The following is a 12,706-nucleotide window of genomic DNA, read 5'->3' on the forward strand; positions in this document are numbered from 1 at the left end:
GATGTCAAAATCTAAGAGGGCAATTTGTTAACATTTCTTTTTTTTTTTTTTTATTTTTTATTTTTTTTTTTAATTTTATTTTCTTTTTAAACTTTACATAACTGTATTAGATTTGCCAAATATCAAAATGAATCCGCCACAGGTATACATGTGTTCCCCATCCTGAACCCCCCTCCCTCCTCCCTCCCCATTCCATCCCTCTGGGTCGTCCCAGTGCACCAGCCCCAAGCATCCAGTATCGTGCATCGAACCTGGACTGGCAACTCATTTCATACATGATATTTTACATGTTTCAATGCCATTCTCCCAAATCTTCCCACCCTCTCCCTCTCCCACAGAGTCCATAAGACTGTTCTCTACATCAGTGTCTCTTTTGCTGTCTCGTACACAGGGTTATTGTTACCATCTTTCTAAATTCCATATATATGCGTTAGTATACTGTATTGGTGTTTTTCTTTCTGGCTTACTTCACTCTGTATAATAGGCTCCAGTTTCATCCACCTCATTAGAACTGATTCAAATGTATTCTTTTCAATGGCTGAATAATACTCCATTGTGTATATGTACCACAGCTTTCTTATCCATTCATCTGCTGATGGACATCTAGGTTGCTTCCATGTCCTGGCTATTATAAACAGTGCTGCGATGAACATTGGGGTACACGTGTCTCTTTCCCTTCTGGTTTTCTCAGTGTGTATGCCCAGCAGTGGGATTGCTGGATCATAAGGCATGTCTATTTCCAGTTTTTTAAGGAATCTCCACACTGTTCTCCACAGTGGCTGTACTAGTTTGCATTCCCACCAACAGTGTAAGAGGGTTCCCTTTTCTCCACACCCTCTCCAGCATTTATTACTTGTAGACATTTCTTATCTTCATTTAAGAATAAGTCAAAAGAAAATCCACCCCTACAATTGAGAGAATGAAGCTCCTATTAAAATTAGTCACAAATAGCAGAAGCTGGCATTAGAAAGAAGACCATTAAGAGATTCCACAAGAATCACAGCCAATGATTCTGGGTCAAGTTATTAGAATCAAAGAATTAGACAATTGTTCATGGTTCTGGTTATGCTACCAAGAAGACTGAAATCTCAGGATTCTTTATGAAAGCCAGCCACGACTTTCAGCCAACTACCACAGTGTTACACCAGACAAGATAAGTGCTTTGCACTTTTGTGTAAATAGCATGAGGTTTCCTGAACTGTCTAAAGATTGTTAGTATGCTGTCTTAGTCCTTCTGGGTTGTTATAACAAAATATCACAGGCTTAAAAACAATGGAAATGGATTTCCACAGCGGGGTCATGCAGGGTCCATTCTGGTCACACAATTCCTACTGTATCCTCACATGGGGGAGGGTTCGGGAGCTCTGAGTGTCTCTTATATATAAAAGCACTCATCTCATTGAAGAGGGTCCATCCTTACAACTCCATAACCTCACAAAGGCCTCACCTAGGGGTAACATAACCATGGGAATCAGGATTTCATCATATGAAATTTCTGGGGGACACAAAGGCTGAGACCGTAGCAGACACAAACGTGCACTGGTTCTTCCTCCTCCAGTGGCTGTCGTCACCCACACTCCACTGATCCTCATTTCCTGCATCACCTTGCAGTCATTCCATACATTCTATCACTCTGGGTTTCACAAGTCCAGGTCAAGTCAGGTGTCAGCTCCATCTCATATTCGGCCTATTCAATGTCTCCCTCTCCCCTGCTGAGGCCCAGGGGACCTACCAGGAAGTGCAGATGTGTCCATTTCTGCAATGTTCCTTCTCTCTCCCTCTCTGGATCTTCATTCCTTGGGCCATGTTGGAACTGGGAAGATGGTAATGAGATGGGAAAGTCTGACATCACTGACTTACATGGTGCCCTTGTAGCCTTCTCTTGGTCCAGATGGACTGATCTGAAATTCCCCCTGACTAGCAAGTATTTCTCTTGAGGGGTATCCTGGTGATTTTCCAGGACATTCACAATTTGGGGATCCCCAAATTTATGGTTTCCTTTTTAATCAGGGGAAATGTTCTGGAACCACAGCTCCCCACCTGCAGTATTCTCCACAGCCTCTCTGTTTCCCTCACTCTGCAAGCACCATCTGGATAAAATTAAGCAGCCCACAGTCAGCTGCCTACTAACTGACCCACAAGAACCCCATGTATAATAAATACTCTGATCAGTTGAATGGCAGATATACTGGTGTGCATCTGTCCACCACCTGAGGCCTCTGGACAATTGTCCAACTGGTCACGTAGACACTGAGTAGATCAGAAAGCTGGATTCAAAAACACATGTATCTGAAAAGTGAGATACTATTCTGTCTCCCTTTTAGAGTAACTATCCTTGCCATTAATTGTTTGGCCTTACAAACATGCCCTAGTAGGTCCCTGAATTATAAAATTCTCCAAATAGACTGAGTCTCTACTGAGACTGGAGCAATGTGACTGGATTAGGGATGCTCAGCTTGTTCAACAGCCTCCAAACAACCTGGGATGAGGGCCAATCACTTGAATGTCTCTCCTAAGAAGTCAGTGACCTAGAAGTCAGTCACTAGGAAGATAGTGGCTCTTCCTAAGAAGAGGCTGGTTTTGCAGCATCTTTAGGGCTTTAGCAGTAATTCCTGGTAAAGAAAATGGGAAAAAACAATGTAGAAGGGAAAGGGGGATGAATAAGAGAGATTCAGAGAAAGACAGAAGGAAAGAAAAGCAGCAAATGGAAAGTGAGTCTAGGACTTGGGTAGTGAAGCATGAAATGCTGTTAGAAAACTTTATTTTTAAGGACCCAAATGTATATGCTTTTTTTAATATCCCAAGAGCAAATATCTCATATTCCCTTTCCATGAAAAAACCTTGTAAGCACTTTCTAAATCATTTACTGCCCTAAACATCTAATTCTATTTTGTTACTTGCTTAATTTTCTTTTGTTCAAAGTCTTGAAATTTCCAGCAGAGAGGATGGTATTTATTAGAGGGAAAATTTGGCAGTAAGGGGGACAATGCAGTTGGAGGAAATATACACACACCAATAGACCACACACATCCTCATGTATTTGTCTCTTATAAAATTTATTTCAAGCATAAATTTAGGACTTTAGATCAACAACAGAGGCGGTGACATTCAGAGCACTCTCCTTGCTTGACTGTGACATATAAAGTGAATACTGTAGGTTTCAGACAATATTGAACAGAGCCATAGATGTACTATAGAGTCAGTCAGGAATAGCCAAAGCAGGGATATTTGGACAGGATTTAACAATCACTCCCTTGCCATGCAGAAAGCGTTGATTTTCCCAACTTTTACAGATTTCCAAGTAAGATTACATTTGAAGAAATGGCCCTATTATATCAAGAATAGTAGCAGTGGTTACCAAAAGGAAACAAATGAAGAATCTTTGAAGTTCACTGACCTTATAGATTAGTAAGGCACATGTCATGGATACAATGAGGACTTAAACCAAAGCAGGTCCGCAAGTTGTGGAGAAGGATAGGGTGATATAAACACACAAACTGCTATATTGCATGGCAGCATGAAGAAGAATAAGATGTGGAGCCACCACGGGCTACAGTGGATTGAAGTAAAGCTAGAAGCTACCTGAGTGTGTCATAGGAGTGACTCAAATGGGGTAGCTTTATGATGGAGGTTTGAAAAGTTGATGGGATGTTGATGTGTAAAAATAGGAAAACAGTATATCTGTCAATTCATGTATGATCATCTTATGAAGTAAGGATATCTGACATCCTAGATCAAGGCAACTGAGATATTAATATAGCATTATAAGGTATCAGTGAATAATCCAGTCTGACAAAAACACAAGAAATGTTCATTTTATACCATTCATGTTGTATCTCTCATGGTTATGCTCCCATGATATATTGCATATATTATTGTAGGGTTAGAATAGGGAAATACTTGTATGGATTTTTATGCATTTGTGAGAATCATATATTGCAAAATGGAGAGTTTGTCTTTATTCTACAATGCAACAGGAAACCAAGAACATTCAGTCCAAGAGAGCACTATGTCCAGAAGTAGATAAGAGAAAATTTAATGTGGATTGAAGAGTTGTGGCTGTTGGGGCTGGTAGAGAAAAAGAAAGAGACCAGAAAGAGATGGGAATATTATGACACTAAAAATCAAAGAGGGCTCTGCCAAGTAAAAAGTCGCAAAGCATGTGAGAGATACAGGAAATGAAATAGACCTTGACCACATGCAAGGAATGAGGCAGACAGAAGAGCCAAAAAAGGCATCCAGCAATATGGGACTAGCTGAGTCAATAAGTGACTGAAAAGTCAGAGAGAAGGGAGGAGATAAATTAGGGTTTTATCCAAAAGCACCTGAGCTCTATTTTCCTGTATTTCATCAACTTAGTACCAGAAATCACCAAAAAATGTTAAAGTGCTGCAGCAAATAATAGAAATAAGTACTGTAAGGTGCCTCTGCTAGACCTTATGGAATACTAGAACCAAAGCAGGACTACCCAGTGATAACAAGCAGTAAGTCACTAATCACGTTCAACACTTAAATAAGACATACATTGTAAAGCATAGAGGATGAATGGACATCAAATGGAAACAACCCCTACCTTTACAGACCCAGCCTGCTGCTGCTCCTGCTAAGTCACTTCAGTCGTGTCTGACTCTGTGCGACCCCATAGACGGCAGCCCACCAGGCTCTCCTGTCCCTGAGATTCTCCAGGCAAGAACACTGGAGTGGGTTGCCATTTCCTTCTCCAATGCATGAAAGTGAAAAGTGAAAGTGAAGTGGCGGAGTTGTGTCTGACCCTCAGTGACTCCATGGACTGCTGCCTTCCAGGGTCCTCCGTCCATGGGATTTTCCAGGCAAGAGTACTGGAGTGTGTGCCATTGCCTTCTCCAAGAGCCAGCCTAAACAAACCTAAAACCTAAACCTAATAGAGGTAATGGTCTCCTTAATCATGTGCCCACTTTCTCAAAGAGTTTCTCATTCCTTTTGTCTTAATCCTCCCTTGTTTATTAACCCTTCATTGCCTTACTCTCAGCCGATAGTCAGCTAATCATTAATCAAATAAATAATTAAACAGTGTTCACTCCTGAGACATATTTGTATTGATCGACTCTTCAAATGAAAGGCTTTCTAATCCCCTGAAAGTAAAATGCTAATACTGGAAGGACTCCTTCCCAGCCTCTTTCCAAAATGCCCACTGGGCAGCAATTGCGAGTCTAGCTACGTAGACATCTTCTGCCATAATTATAACCTATTTGGATAGTGAAGACAGGAGACAGATGAAGCACTGAAAGATGTCGAGAAAGAAATGCATGGACAAGTGGAAAAGATACCATAAGCCTTAAACACCGATCTATGCCTGCACACCATACCATGTGTGATGGGAGCCAGGTGGGCCTAATGAGGGATGGATTTTTCAAGACAGCTCTATATGAGTTGGCACTGAGAAGTTTGATTCAACTCAACTGTTTCAACATGATTCTTTGATTCTAATACTCAGCGCCACTTGTCTCATTTCACTGCACTAAGTCAAAAAGGGAACATACTTATTGCCTGTTTGAATACTGCCAAGAGATTGTAAATGTTTTCATCACAAGGAGAAAATTGTAACTATTTATTTTGAGGGATGTTCACCAGACTTATTGCGGAGATCATTTTGCAATATATATCAAATTACTATATTGTACACCTGAAGCCAAATAACATTATATGTCATTATTATCTATGTATAATGATACCTAAAACTAAAATAGCATATTTGTCAATGTGACTTATATAATGACTTATATGATATCATGATCATATAATCATTATATTATGGACATAGCACATATGCATACCTTCGATTTACTTCAGTCACTCAGTCATATCTAACTCTTTGAGACCTCATGGACTGTAGCACATAAGGCTCCCCTGTCCTCCACCATCCTCCGGAGCTTGCTTAAACTCATGCCCATCAACTCAGTGATGCCATCCAACCATCTCATCCTCTGCCATCACCTTCTCTTTCTGCCATCAATCTTTCCCAGTACCAGGGTCTTTTCCAATGAGTCAATTCTTTGCATCAGGTGGCCAAAGTATTGGAGCTTCAGCTTCAGTATCAGTCCTTTCAATGGATATTCAAGGCTGATTTCCTTATTATGGACCGGTTTGATCTTGCAGTCCTAGGGACTCTTGAGAGTCTTCTCCAACACTGCAGTTCAAAAGCATCTATTCCTTGGTGCTCAGTTTCTTTATGGTCCAGCTCTCACATCCATAGTGACTACTGGGAAAACCATAGCTTTGACTAGATGGAATTGTATTTATATATATAAACGTATAGGTACACACACCTATGTTAGGAAAAGTTTTTGAAAAGGAATATAATTATATTTTGGATAAAGAAAACAAACTAGTATAATTTTTTTCAAATGTGCATTTTTGCTCTCATGTTTGGTTTAAAACCTTCTCTTCAAACATAGTTTATGTTTATGCTGATAATAGATACAGAAACATGTCTTAACCTTGTAACATTAACTGTAGAACAGTTTATTTACAATAGCTAATTAAAGTCACAAAATTTTGAAACCTATACGCCTGCCCAGTACTCTGCTATTGGTCATTTAACCCATTTATTATTGACTTAATTCCTCCTTGACTCAGAAACTCTTATAGGTGCTTTGTTTACATCAATACACAAAGCTGGTAGACACTTATCCTCATGGAACTGATATTCTAGCTGGGGGAAGACAGATAATCTGCAATAAACATGAATCCAAGTACATTTTATGGAATGTTAACAGGTGATCTGTACTATTGGAAAAGAACTAGTAAAGCAGAGGATGAGGTTTAGGGAATAAAGGTGAAGAAAGGGAGGTAATTTAAAGAAAAACAACTTAGACCACACTGAGGTGAGCAAACATGCTCTCTTGCATTCAAGATTCACGTTTTCCCCTGTCCACTCAGGTCTCTTGGTCTTCTGCTGCTGCTGCTGCTCCTAAGTCGCTTCAGTCGTGTACGACTCTGTGTGACCCCATAGACAGCAGCCCACCAGGCTCCCCCGTCCCTGGGATTCTCCAGGTAAGAACACTGGAGTGGGTTGCCATTTCCTTCTCCAATGCACGAAAGTGAAAAGTGAAAGTGAAGTCGCTCAGTTGTGTCCAACTCTTAGCAACCCCATGGACTACCCAACTTCAAAAATGTTTCCGTCTTTGAGGCTCTAGGCAAACCTATGCAAATATGCATGTTCTGAATATTCTGCCTCTCTTCAGTTGAACTGGTTTCATAAAAAATTGTTGGTAAACTCCCCCCAATTAAGTAACATCTTATGCAGCACATTTGATCATTTTCTGATTCCGGAAGAACTAATCTCCAAAGTATTTCCATTTTTCAGCAGACTGTCAGTGACATAATTATAGTATGTAAAAGTATTTTATATGGATTGGTATTCTAAAATATTATGACATTTAAAAAATATACACAAAATATAAACTAAATGACACTGAGATAAATAGAAATAGAAATGGAAATAGTAACATTTTCTTCCCCAGGGGATGAGGACACTCATTTTTATGGTCACTGGACTAATAGATTCTGAATGTACACACATAATTATAACAGTTATTTAACTATCATGATAAAGTAATTTCTTTTACATATAGTTTCAATCAAAGTTCTCAGAATACCACCTGAGGCCAGGAATACAATTGTATGTGAATAACTCTCTTCATATGCATATATAAAATTTAGTGAGCTCAATTAAGTAATCATCTTTAGTTCTTTTGTTATTCCATCAATTCATCTACTGGTAAATAATCCAAACTTTACAATAGGTATCTTATTTTCAGGGTTTAAATCTCAAGTCATAATAAAAGTGGAGCAATGGCCTAGAAGAATGAATAAAATGTCATATGGATATCATTATATATATGCATTTGTAAAGAAAATTAATGAAAAAATACAGACTTAGAGCTTGCTGAAACAGAAAGTGTACTCACTCAGAGCTGAAAATACATATCACCTAGAAAAAATACTTTCTCAGCTTCTGATGACTTCTAAAGAAAAGGACCCCACGACTTTCATCTCCAGCCAATGTGGACTCCTTTCCATTTTCCTCCTCCACTTCCCTCTGTGAAATCTCTTCCCTAGGTTATAAAACACACTTTGGGCTTCTGGTTCAGACAAGATGACATTGATCTCTTTGTGCCCACTCCTCTGTCTGTTCTGGAAAAAAGAAGAGACCACCAAAGGAGACCTTGTATAGTTGGCAAGAAGAAGGTGAACTAGATTAGGGCCTGAAGAATGGAAGAGCAACACAGCAGCACCTAAGAGAAGACAAGCCAGGCCCAGCATTCCTGACCTCCAACCTAGCATGAGAAGGCAGCCTGAGAAGGGCTGTTCTTCCCAAGGAATACATGTGAAGGAACACCAGGTGGCGGTTTAGTTGCTAAGCTGTGCCTAACTCTGTTTGACCCATGGAATAGAGGCCACCTGGTTCCTCTGTCCACCTAATTCTCCAGGCAAGATTACGGATTCACATGTCTTCCTCCAGGGGATCTTCCCAGCCTAGGGGTTGAATCCAGGTCTTCACAAGGCAAGTGGATTCCTTACTGTCTGAGCCACCAGGAAAGCCCAAGAAACTAAATAATCGCATGGATATTTGGAAAATAAAAGGATAAAAGCATATGTTAATATTAGATAAAGTAGAGTTGAGAGCAAAGAAAATTTCCAAAGACAAAGGAATATAAGGACATTACATAAAAAATAAAGAGTTGAAGATCTCCTGGAGGAGGGCATGGCAACCCACCTTAACATTCTTTCCTGGAGAATCCCCATGGACAGAGGAGCCTGGCAGGCTATATAGTCCATGGGGTTACAAAGAGTTGGACATGACTGAAGTCACTTAGCACACATGTAAGAGAGGAAAACTTAAAAGTCCTCACCAAAAAGATCTTGAAAGGTAAACATGTGAGGTGATATTAATAGATATGTTAATTAAATCGATGAGGGGATCCATGAATAATGTATACCTATTTAAATTGTCATGTATTCTTTAAATATCTTGCCATTTTATCTGGAAAATATATTTTAAAAAATTAGCCTCCAATTAAAATAAATAAATTTGAATTTAATAAAAAAACAAAAAAGACTGAAAATAACAAAAATAGCAAGAATTTCAATGCTTTTTATATAATTTATTTCAGATATTACACTTGGTATGTAAAGGGTTTTTTTTTTTTCCAGATAATAACGAGTGGGATTCATTGGATATTCAGAAAAGTAAGAAACCTTGGAAATTATCTAGGCAATCCTCCCATATTAAGAATATATAAGTAAATCCAAGAATGATTATGTCACTTATCTAAACTTATAAAACTCAATGCAAAAGTAGCAATAGAAACCAGGTTTCCTATGTTTAGGTGAATCTTTACCGAATTATCCCAGCAAATGGAAATATCTCTATGCTCTGCAAAGCTTGATTCTTATGTCTTACACAGAACTGATCATATTCTACCTTGTATTCATTGTCCAGTTAGAATTAAGTTTTACCAAGTAAATTAAATTCCTTGAAGGCTCAGTCCTGGCATGTCGGTTCTTCTCACTCTATATTCTCACATATGCCTAAAGCTCTTTATAAATGCCTTTTTCTCCCTGGAACACCCTCTCTCTCTTACATGATTACCTCCCCCACATCTTTCAGATCTCAGTAAAAACCAGTTCCTCCAAACAGCGTTTCCTGACTCCTTGTTATGTGGACATAGGGCATTCTGTGCTTTTCCCTCTCGACACGTGTCCCAATTGTGGTGCAACATGTAACTTTGAAATTCACCTCATTTCTGTTTTTCTGTTAAAATTTAAGTCCTAATTCATAAAGTCCACATGTGTGCCCTTCACTGCTGTCCATTCTTTGCATCCAACAGGCCTTTATTAGGTGTTTGTTCAATGAAACACTTTTATTCACGCAGAATAAAATTTCAATGAATTTTTGATGCTGCTCTCACAGCATACAGTGAACTAAAACCTGTTTGGTTTTTTATTCCACATACACTAGCCCTCACTGTTTCATGTCCTAAGATAATGTGATAATCGACCACAGACAAAAAGGCTGAAAAGGACAGAATCTTAACTGCTCTTCCAGATAAAAGTTCCTTTTGTGTTATTTTTTTTTTCTTTCAGAAAGAACTTGGATTCTAGATTGCTTTCAGGTGAATAGAAATGGGACTGATATGTTAACTGGAAAAAAAACCCTGTTGCAGTAAACAAAAGTAGACAAATCATGCATCTTCTGTATATGTCCAGACTCATTTTATTGGGAGCTGTTGGCTCAGACAGTAGAGTCCCCCTGCAGTACAGGAGACCTGGATTTCATCCCTAGTCAGGAAGATTCCTGGAAGAAGGCATGTCAAACCACTCTAGTATTCTTGCCTAGAGAATCCCTATGGACTGAGGAGCCTGGTGGGTCATCAGACCATGGAGTCGTAAAGTGTTGGACTTGACTGAGCAACTACGCATAGAAAAATTCCTCAAGGTGACATACTGTCATTTAGAAACAATTTCTCTCACTAGTGTGCTTAACTACAAGTCCAGCTTTTCAATGAAAGACCAAAGATAAAAGTAATATTTCATAACAATCAAGTAATTATTTCTATCAAGTAATTATTTCTATCAAGGAATTTTTCTTAAAGCTAGCTAGAGAAATACACCGTGAGATAGAGCAGATAATGCAAAGTAGAAGAGATCCAAACACGGAAGCTTCATGACCAATCGATAATTTTCTTTTCAGGAAAAAGGATAAAACCTCAGTTTGGGATCATGTTTTATACAGAGATATGCATACTCTTTTGAAATGTAAGAAAATTTCTACTCTAATCTCCTTGTTTAGTTGAGAAAACCAAGGCCTAGAGAAGTGAAGTTTTCTAAGTCAAAGAGCAGTTGTTAGGATTCTATGACAGTCCAGTGACAGGCCTAGGGTCTAGTTGCTTCATCCTTAGGCAGACGGGCTGGTGATTGGGGTACCAGCAATGCTGCAGTCTTCAGGCTGAATTGCTTTTTCTTTGGGAAAGCTCTATCTTTGCTCAACTGATCCCATAAAATCCAAAATCTAATAGTTTAAATGTTAATTACATCTAAGAAAATATCTTCCCAGATGACCATGTTAAAGAACTACAATTTGAAAGAAATTTACAATTCTATGGAGTATGTTATCACGTGACACTGGAATTGAATATCTATGCTACCTGTTCCACATTTATGACCTAGGAAGGGAAAACAAGATTGACAATATTTTATTTTTTTTCCCACTTAATCATGTCCAGTGTTTTAGTGCATGCAGGCTGCTATTACAAAATGCCAGAGGCTGGGTGGTTTATAAACGATGTTACTTATCACAGTTCTGGAGGCTAGAAGTCCAACATCAGGGAGCCAGCATGGTTGAGTGAGTGAGGGCCTCTTCCAGGACATATCCCTAAATAGAAGGATGAGCAATTATTTCAGGTCTCTTTCACAAGAGCCCTAATCCCATTCATGTGGGCTCTGCCTTCATGTGCGTTCTGAACTCATGACCTAATTATTTTCAAATGGTCCCACCATCTAAAATTGTCACTTTAGGGATTAGATTTTAAACATATGAATTTTGGGAGAACACATGCATTAGACCATGGCACTCAACGAGGAGACTGACTTGTCTAAGGTAACCCAAAGCCTCATCCATACTGAATGCTCTGTGGTGCTGATATGAAGCCAAGGACTAAGGAATTAGAGATTTCTCCCAGTATATACCCAGGGGATTGCAGAGTTTTGAAAGATACAGATAAAAAACTGCCCAGATAAAAAATTGTTTTATTTAGAGAAAAAACTGTCTATTCTGGAAAAAATAGCATGCATTTTGTATACTGTATTTGAATACATAAAACTCAGTTACATATCCATACACCAAAACACATTACAGAAATACAAATAATCATATTTACAATTGCATCAAAAAACAAAATACTTAAATAAATTAAAGCAAGATGTTGAAAGATCTATGGATGAAATATTCAAGACACTCATGAAGGAAATGTTTAAAACAGACAAAAGGAGCATATTTCATATTTATTGACTGGAAGAATTAATATTGTTAATACATCCATTCTACCCACAGCTATCTACATATCACTGCAGTCTCTTTCAAAATTTCAAAACTTTTCACAAAACAAACAAAAAAATTCTACAACTTGTATAAAACTGTTGTTGTTGTTCATGTCTGACTCTTACTGACGCCATAGACTGCAGCGCGCCAGACTTCCCTGTCCCTTACCATTTCCTAGAATTTGCCCAAGTTCATGCCCTTTGAATCAGTGATGCTATTCAACCATCTCATCCTCTATCAGCCTCTTTTTCTTCTGCCTTCAATCTTTCCCAGCATCAGGGTCTTTTCCAATGAGTCAGCTATTCACATTAGGTGGCCAATGTACTGGAGCTACAGCTTCAGCATCAGTCCTTCCGAAGAGTACATGGGGTTGATTTCCTTTAAGGTTGACTGGTTTTGAACTCCTTGGTGCCCCAGGGACTCTCAAGAGTGTTCTACACCAGCACAGTTTGAAAACATCAGTTCTTCAGCACTCTGCCTTCTTTATTGTCTGTCCAGCTCTTATATGTGCACATGACTACTGGAAAGAGTCTAGCCTTGACTATACAGACCTCTGTCGGCAAAGTGATGTCTTTGCTTTTAACACACTGTCTAGGTTTGTCAGAGCTTTCCAGCCAAGAAGCA

Source organism: Bubalus bubalis, chromosome 2 (genome assembly GCF_019923935.1).
Source record: "Bubalus bubalis isolate 160015118507 breed Murrah chromosome 2, NDDB_SH_1, whole genome shotgun sequence".
In the NCBI taxonomy this organism is placed as follows: Eukaryota; Metazoa; Chordata; class Mammalia; order Artiodactyla; family Bovidae; genus Bubalus; species Bubalus bubalis.